Source organism: Triticum aestivum, chromosome 6B (genome assembly GCF_018294505.1).
Source record: "Triticum aestivum cultivar Chinese Spring chromosome 6B, IWGSC CS RefSeq v2.1, whole genome shotgun sequence".
Taxonomy (NCBI): domain Eukaryota; kingdom Viridiplantae; phylum Streptophyta; class Magnoliopsida; order Poales; family Poaceae; genus Triticum; species Triticum aestivum.
The window spans coordinates 313,695,607-313,704,244 of record NC_057810.1 but is presented as its reverse complement, the minus strand read 5'-3'; positions in this window follow the sequence as shown (position 1 = coordinate 313,704,244).

Here is an 8,638-nt window from a genome sequence, read left to right as displayed (position 1 = left end):
TCTTTTCCATAAGCACGTATGACTATATTCGAAATAAATGCCTACATTACATTGATGAACTAGAGCTAGTTCTGTGTCACCCTATGTTATAGCTATTACATGAGGAATCACATCTGACATAATTACCCATCACTGATCCAATGCCTACGAGCTTTTTAAATATTGTGCTTTGCTTATTTACTATTACAACTACTACAAAACTGCTATCTTTACTTTTGCCACTGTTACCATTACTATCATACTACTTTGCTACTTTGCCACTTCGACCTGATGCGCCATTAGTATGTATGGAAAAATGAAAAAAAAAATTAATACTAGTGGTGCATCACGTCTCTGGTGCGCCATTAGTGTCTTCCACACTAATGGCGCATCAGCAACTGGTGCGCCATTAGTATATAGTAGTGGCGCACTGCTTCCATGGTGCGCCATTAGTATCAATCCTATCTATAGCCCTTTTCCTATTAGTGTAAGTTATCCAGGTGTGGTTGAATTGACAACTCAACTGCTAATACTTAAGAATAATCTTTGGCTCCCCTTGTTTAGAATCAATAAATTTGGGTTGAATACTCTACCCTCGAAAGCTATTGTGATCCCCTACACCTGTGGGTTATCAAGACTAATTTCTGGTGCCGTTGCCGGGGAGCATAGCTCTATTCTTTGAGTCACTTGGGATTTATATATGTTGATCACTATGAGGAACTTGAAAGATGAAAGAACAAAGATTTTTCCCTCAACTACGAGGGGAGGTAAGGAACTGCCATCTAGCTCTGCACTAGATTCTCCTTCTGTTTTGAGTAAGCTTGCGACACCTAAACCTGCTACTGCTATGAATTCTAATATGTCGCATGTTATTGATGATGCCACTTCTTCTAAGCATGATACTTATGATGAAACTAATTCAGTGCATGATACTACTTTGCCATTAGGTGAATTTCTTGATGAACAACTTGCTAGGGTTAGAGAGAATGAAATTATTGAAGATGCTATTATTGATGATAGTGATGATGAAAGTTCTCCCCCTGATTATGAATTACCTGTTGTTCCTGAGGGTCATGTTATGGATGAGGAAGCTGGTAGAGCTATTTTTGCTTGCAAAGATAGAAATGATCTTAAGAAGTTATTAGCTAAATGGAAGCAGCAATCTCTTAATGCTAGAATGAAACCTGACCCCGCTTTTGCTACTTCACCTATCCGTGTTACTGATAACGATTATGAATTCTCTGTTGATCCTAAAATAATTACTTTGGTTGAATCTGATCCTTTTTATGGCCTTGAATCTGAAACTGTTGTGGCACATCCTACCAAGTTAAATGATATAGCCACCCTGTTTACTAATGATGAGAAGTCTCGCTATTATTATATCCTTAAGATATTTCCGTTCTCATTAAAGGGTGATGCTAAGACTTGGTTTAATTCTCTTGATCCTGGTTGTGTGCGTAGTCCCCAGGATATGATTTATTACTTCTCTGCTAAATATTTCCCTGCTCATAAGAAACAAGCTTCCTTGCGGGAAATATATAATTTTGTGCAAATCAAAGAAGAGAGTCTCCCACAAGCTTGGGGGAGGCTTCTCCGATTACTTAATGCTTTCCCTGATCATTCTCTTAAGAAAAATGAAATACTTGATATCTTTTATAATGGACTAACCGATGCTTCCAAGGACTACTTGGATAGTTGTGCTGGTTGTGTTTTCAGGGAAACAACAGTCGACCAAGCTAAATTACTATTTAAAAATATGTTGACTAATGAAAATAATTGGACTCTTCCTAAGCCAATTCCTGAGTCAATTGAGCAAACTCCTAAGCCTATTCCTAAACCAACTCTGAAGAAGAGGGGAGTTCTATTTCTCAGTCTTGAAGATATGCAAGAGGCAAAGAAATCAATGAAAGAAAAAGGTATTAAAGTTGAAGATTTTAAGAATTTACCACCTATTGAAGATATACATGGTCTTAATATACCGCCTGTTGAAGAACCACATTGTCTTGATAACCCGACACAGGTAGTAAAGGTAAATTCTCTCTATAGATATGATAAAGCTGAAATTCCTTGCACTAAATTTCATAGCCCATGCTTAGATGAATTTGATGACTTTATGGCTAGACAAGGAAGTTTTAATGCTTATGTTGGTAGAGAATTAAAGAATAATGCTTTCGAAATAGGACGCTTGAGTGATTATATGGCTAGAGTTAAAGGTGAACTTAAACTCATTAGCAAATATGCTTCTATGGTTACCACTCAAGCTGAGCAAGTACTTAAAGCTCAAAGTGTTTGCTCGATGAATTAAATAATAAACATGATTTTGCTGTTAGAGTGGCTACTAGAAATGGTAGAATGACTCAGGAACCTTTGTATCCTGAAGGCCACCCTAAGAGAATCGAGTAGGATTCTTAGAGAAATAATTTAGAGGCACCTAGTTCTTCCAAAAAGAAGAAAAAGAAAAACAATAGGACTTTTCATGCTTCTAGTGAACCTATTGTAGACACACCTGAGAATCCCAATGATATTTCTATTTCTGATGCTGAAACACAATCAGGTGATGAACATGAACCTAGTGATAATGTTAGTGATAATGTTCATGTTGATGCTCAACCTAGCAAAAAAAATGAGGTTGAAATTGAACCTGTTATTGATCTTGATAACCCACAATCAAAGAATCAACATTATGATAAGAGAGACTTTGTTGCTAGGAAGCACGGTAGAGAAAGAGAACCATGGGTTCAGAAACCCATGCAATTTCCTCCTAAACCATCCAAGACAAAGGATGATGAGGATTTTGAGCCTTTGCTGAAATGATTAGACCTATCTTCTTACGTATGCGCTTAACTGATATGCTTAAAGTAAATCATTATGCTAAGTACATGAAGGATATCATTACAAATAAAAGAAAGATACCGGAAGCTGAATTTTCCACCATGTTGTCTAATTACACTTTTAAGGGTGGAATACCAAAGAAACTTGGAGATCTAGGGGTACCAACTATACCATGCGCCATTAAAAGAAATTATGTTAGAACTGCTTTATGTGATCTTGGAGCCGGTGTTAGTGTTATGCCTCTCTCTTTATATCGTAGACTTGAATTGAATAAGTTGACACCTACTGAAATATCTCTGCAAATGGCCGATAAATCAACTGCTATACCTGTCGGTATTTGTGAGGATGTGCCTGTTGTGGTTGCAAATGTCACTATCTTAACGGACTTTGTTATTCTTGATATTCCCGAGGACGATAGTATATCGATTATCCTTGGTAGACCCTTTTTGAATACTGCAGGGGCTGTTATTGATTGCAACAAAGGCAATGTCACTTTTCATGTTAATGGTAATGAGCATAAGGTACACTTTCCAAGGAAACAACCTCAAGTTCATAGAATCAATTCTATTGGGAAAGTTCCAACTATCATTATTGGAGGTTTTTAATTTCCTCTTCCTACTGTCAAGAAAAAGTATGATATTCTTATTGTTGGGGATGTTCATATCCCCGTTGAGATAACTTACTGTTATTCGAAATTTCTCCGGTTCCATGTTATTCGGAATGAGTTTGTTAACAAGACTTGATCAACCTTGTTAGTGGATTCATTTTGATGATCATGAGATGGGTGAAACTAGACGGCACAACCTTCTGTACCCTCTTTTTACTTTCTATTACTTAGAATAAATAAAGCAAAAATAGTATTATCTGTTTGTTTTCTGAATTATCCATGCAATAAAAAATATCCCGAAAATAAAAGTGCTCCAAATGCCCTGCAAATTTAGTATGATTTTTTATGGAATATTTGAGGATTTTAGGCACTGAAAACACTGCAGGGGGGCAAGCACCTGGCCACGAGGGTGGAGGGCGCGCCCACACCCCCTGGGTGCGCCCCCCTGTCTTGTGGGCCCATGGTGGCCCCCTCCACTTATTCCTGCACCCACACAGTCCATCTTCTTCCCAAAAAAATCCCCATCCAGCTCAAGCACGAGTTCTAGCTCATTTTGCTTCAATTTTCAATCTCCTTGCTCAAAGCTCCATTCACAAAACTGCTTTGGGAGATTGTTGCTTGGTATGTAACTCCTCCATTGGTCCAATTAGTTTTTGTTCTAGTGCTTTATTCATTACAAATTTTTGCTGCATACGTGACCCTGTTCTTGAGCTTGCATGTCAAATTTATGAGGTCCCAAGTAATTCTAATGCATGGTATAAGCTCTAGGCACTTGTAAGAGTAGTTGCTACCAATCTTGTTTAGTTTTATTCACTTTTATTTTGAAGGTACTAAAATTTCAGAAATTTTTCAGAAAAAGAAATATGTATAGGAGAATGTACCAAAGTGGTTCCTGAACAAAGAAAGGACCCAGACGTGCTATGCGTGTGCAAGACGATGAACCACCAAGGGACGCAGAAGTGCGAGCTTGTGAGTGGCCATCAGATGAGTTTATGGTCAAAGGAGGCATTAAGGATGAATTTTACGCATATGTGCGTAATGCCGATCTGGAGGACTTCTTACAAGATAAGTGTCCTTAGTACTATCAATTGACTGATTCATTCGTAAGAAGGTTTAAATATAAATCTTCGCGTAATTCTCAGAGTGTCCTGTTTGATATTTATGATAAATCTTATACCATGGACTTAGAAGATTTTACAACTGCTTGCAAACTCCCGTGGTGGGGCGATGTTAATGACCCCCACAGATCTGAATATAAAGACTTTCTTGCTAGTGTTACTATGGGAGAATCTAGGGATATAGCACAAGCTATCATAGGGAGCATTCATTTTCCTGCTATACATTATTTTGCTCCCTTCATTGGTAGATGCGTTAACGGTAAAGATGAAGCATGTCACATGTGTGTCCCTGATCTTTGTGTCCTCCAGAGTTCTGTGTTAGGTAATAAAGATTACAACTTGGGGGCAATAGTTGCACGTAAGTTACATAATAATGGTATATCCGGAGATTTATTTGGAGGGATTTATGCGACCCGTGTTGCTAACTATCTTGGTATAGCCCCACGAGAGGGGGATATGGAGTTTCTTCCTGCTTATTTAGATTATGTCGCGATAGTCAAACATTGTTTTCTTTTGAGGAATGAACAATTCTTAAAGTATCGACTAATATTTGACAGACGTAGCGCTGTCCATGTTACTCTCCCTCCTCCTTCCCCTTCTGATTACCAGGCAAAACAAAGATATGTTGTTACCAGGGAGGAGGCAGTTGAACACGAAGGGAGAGCGGAGGCGGCTTGCCAACATGCCGCAGCTCAGGATGCATTTGCTGCTGCATCTCAGTACGACCCCAGTTATAACTACGGATATCAGCCAGGCTATCCTTGGCGTTAGACCAACTTAGGCCAAAAGCCTAAGCTTGGGGGGTACGTATTTCTCACCGACTTTACATTCATGTTCACACATTATTCTAGTTGTCAGTGCTCATACTCTTTCATTGTATTATCCATGCTAGTATAATTTATTTTTCTAGCTTTCTTCTTGTGTGTTTGATAAACCTTAAGGAAAACCCAAAAAATAGTTAGTTTAATTTCCATGCTCGTAGTAGAAATTAAAATGAAAACCCAAAAAGATTTCTCGTTCTTCTTCTTGCTTGTTGGGAGCTTTCCCGTGTAAATAGTTTTATTTCTTTTCTTTCCTTTGGGGGTCGAGAGTAGAAGACCATATTGAAAATGTTTAGTGGCTCTCATATGGATGATTGATTATTTAACTTAGAGCCCATATTACTTTGTCTTCTCTCTTCAGTTGAATGCTTGCATATTCTAGCTTAGTCCAATGCACGTGCACTATTATTATTATACACACCATTCGGTCGTGCAAGTGAAAGGCAATAATGACGATATATGATGGACTGATTGAGATGAGAAAAGCTGGTATGAACTCGACCACTCTTGTTTTTGTAAATATGATGAGTTCATCGTTCCTGATTCAGCTTAATATGAAGTGAACATACTTGCAATGACATTTATAGATTATAGTTGCTTGTTCCATGCTTAATTAGCTATGAGTTATAATGGTTTGTCTTGTGTGCCAACATGCTATTAAAATGATTATGATGTGGTGTGATGGGATGGTATCCTCCTTTGAAAGAATTGAGTGACTCGACTTGGCACATGTTCACGCATGTAGTTAAAAAAATCAACATATCCTTCACGATATTTATGTTCACGGTAGATTATATCCTACTCATGCTTGTACTCGGTGTAAATTAATTTTAGTGCATGTTCATGACTGTTGTCGCTCTCTTAGTTGGTCGCTTCCCAGTCTTTTGCTAGCCTTCACCTGTACTAAGAGGGAATACTGCCTGTGCATCCAAACTCCCTAAACCCCAAAGTTGTTCCATATGAGTCCACCATACCTTCCTATATGCGGTATCTACCTGCCGTTCCAAGTAAATTTGTATGTGCCAAACTCCAAACCTTCAAATGAAATTCTGTTTTGTATGCTCGAGCAGCTCATGTTTCAACTAGGGCTGTCTGTATCTTCCATGCTAGGTGGGTTACTCTCAAGATGAGTGGACTCCGCTCCTCATTCACGAGAAAATGGCCGGTAACCAGGATGCCCAGTCCCATGATCCAAAAGATCAAAGCAAATCAATATTATTAAACAAAACTCCACCAGGGCTGTTGTTAGTTGGAGGCACTCGTTGTTTCGAGTAAGCCATGGATTGATGCTTGTTGGTGGGGCGGGGGGTATAAACTTTTACCATTCTGTTTGGGAACCGCCTATAATGCATGTAGTATGGAAGATATCGCCATCTCATAGTTGTTGATTGACAGTGAAAGTATGCCGCTCAAAATATTATTCATCTCTATTTTAAAATCGAGCTCTGGCACCTCTACAAATCCCTGCTTCCCTCTGCGACGGGCCTATCTATATACTTTTATGTTGAGTCATCACCTTCTTACACTACAAAAAAAAGACACATCCGTGAAATTTTGGGCCGAACAAAATTTTTTTCTGTCATACATATGACACTTCTATGACAATAATTGTGACAAAACCCGGTATCATCATAGATGTGGTGGGCTCCTACTTCTATGACAAAAAATCATGACAGAAAATGGGCTTTTCGTCCTGGGCGGGCCGGAGAAGCAGCTGCATGACATTCTTTGGGCCGTCCATGACGGGAAAAACCGTGGTAGAAGCGAGGGGGAGGAAAATTTTGGGGAGTTCCCGGTTACGGTGGGAGGTCAGGGGCCGAGCGATGCGCGTTTCTCTCGTACACGTATGTGCATGTGTGCGAGGCGTTGGCTCTAACTGAACCCGAGTGAGGCGTTGGGCTCTAACTGAACCCGAGCGATTGCACTGCAGACTACGCGTTACTGAACCCGAGTGATCGATCGATGGCTGTTAACTGAACCCGATCGAGCGATTACTTCGCTACTGCTACTAACCGAAGCTGATCGATTAGATGAACAGTGAGTGTTGCAGGAGGGGGGGTTGGATGAACAGTGAGCGGTGGCGTTGCCTCTGGATGAACATGACCCCGTGGTGTGGAGGGCTGGATGAACAGTAGACGGTGGAGGGGTGCCCGTGGAGGGGTGGTTGAACAGGCCCCCGTGGTGTGGAGGGCTGGATGAACAGTAGACGGTGGAGAGGTGCCCGTGGAGGGGTGGTTGAACAGTAGCCGGTGGAGTAGCGCGCGGTGGAGGCCGGATGAACAGGATCCCATGGAGGCTAGAGGAGGTCGACGGTAGCCCGTGGAGGCTGGAGGAGGTCAATGGTGGAGATGAACAGTATCTCGTGGAGTCCCGTTTTGCGGTACGCCACACCCCTCCTGATGAACAGGACCCCCGTTCCGACCGTAGGAGGTCCGTTTCGTCCGTTTTGCGGTACGCCACACCCCTCCCGATCAACAGGACCCCCGTTTCGACCGTAGGAGGTCCGTTTTCGCCGTTTTGCGGTACGCCACACCCCTCTCGATTAACAGGACCCCCGTTTCGACCGTAGGAGGTCTGTTTCCTCCGTTTTGCGGTACGTCAGACCCCTCCCGATGAACAGGATCCCGTTTTAAATGTGGCCGGTCGAACACAAGGCTGTTTCCTCCGTTTTGCAGTACGCCAGGCCTCATTTCCATCGCCTATTCCGTCCAAGCCCTCCCGATGAACACGACAACGCATTCCGTTCCGACCGAGCCAGTTGGCTCCCATGCGTTGCGTGGCCTCCTGATGAACACGACGCATTCCGTTGCATCCCCCTGAACACGACGTATTCCATTGCCTCCCCATGAACACGACGACGACGATGTTTCTCCGTTCCGACCCAGCCATGTACACAAGCCCTGGCCATACGTATGCGCGAGTAGGCGTTCGAGACCCTGCTCGTATGTACACATACGTGGCCGCATTTTATTTCTTGCACCCTGGCCGCTGTATGTACGTGTACATGCTACGTGCGCGCCTCTACTACGACACGTGCGTGCCTCTACATCCACCAATATATATGTACGTACACGTTCGGGACTAGAATGACAACGCTACGTACGCTTCGACCAGGTGGGTCCCGACTCTCAGGCACTTCCTTGTGTGCGAAGATGTAGCTGGTGGGTCCCAGCAGTCAGGGGGCGAGTTGTTTTTTTTTGCCCGGATGCACTTCCTTTCATGCGAAGATGTAGCTGGTGGGTCCCAGCAGTCAGGGGGAATCCTTTTGTTTTTTTTGCCCC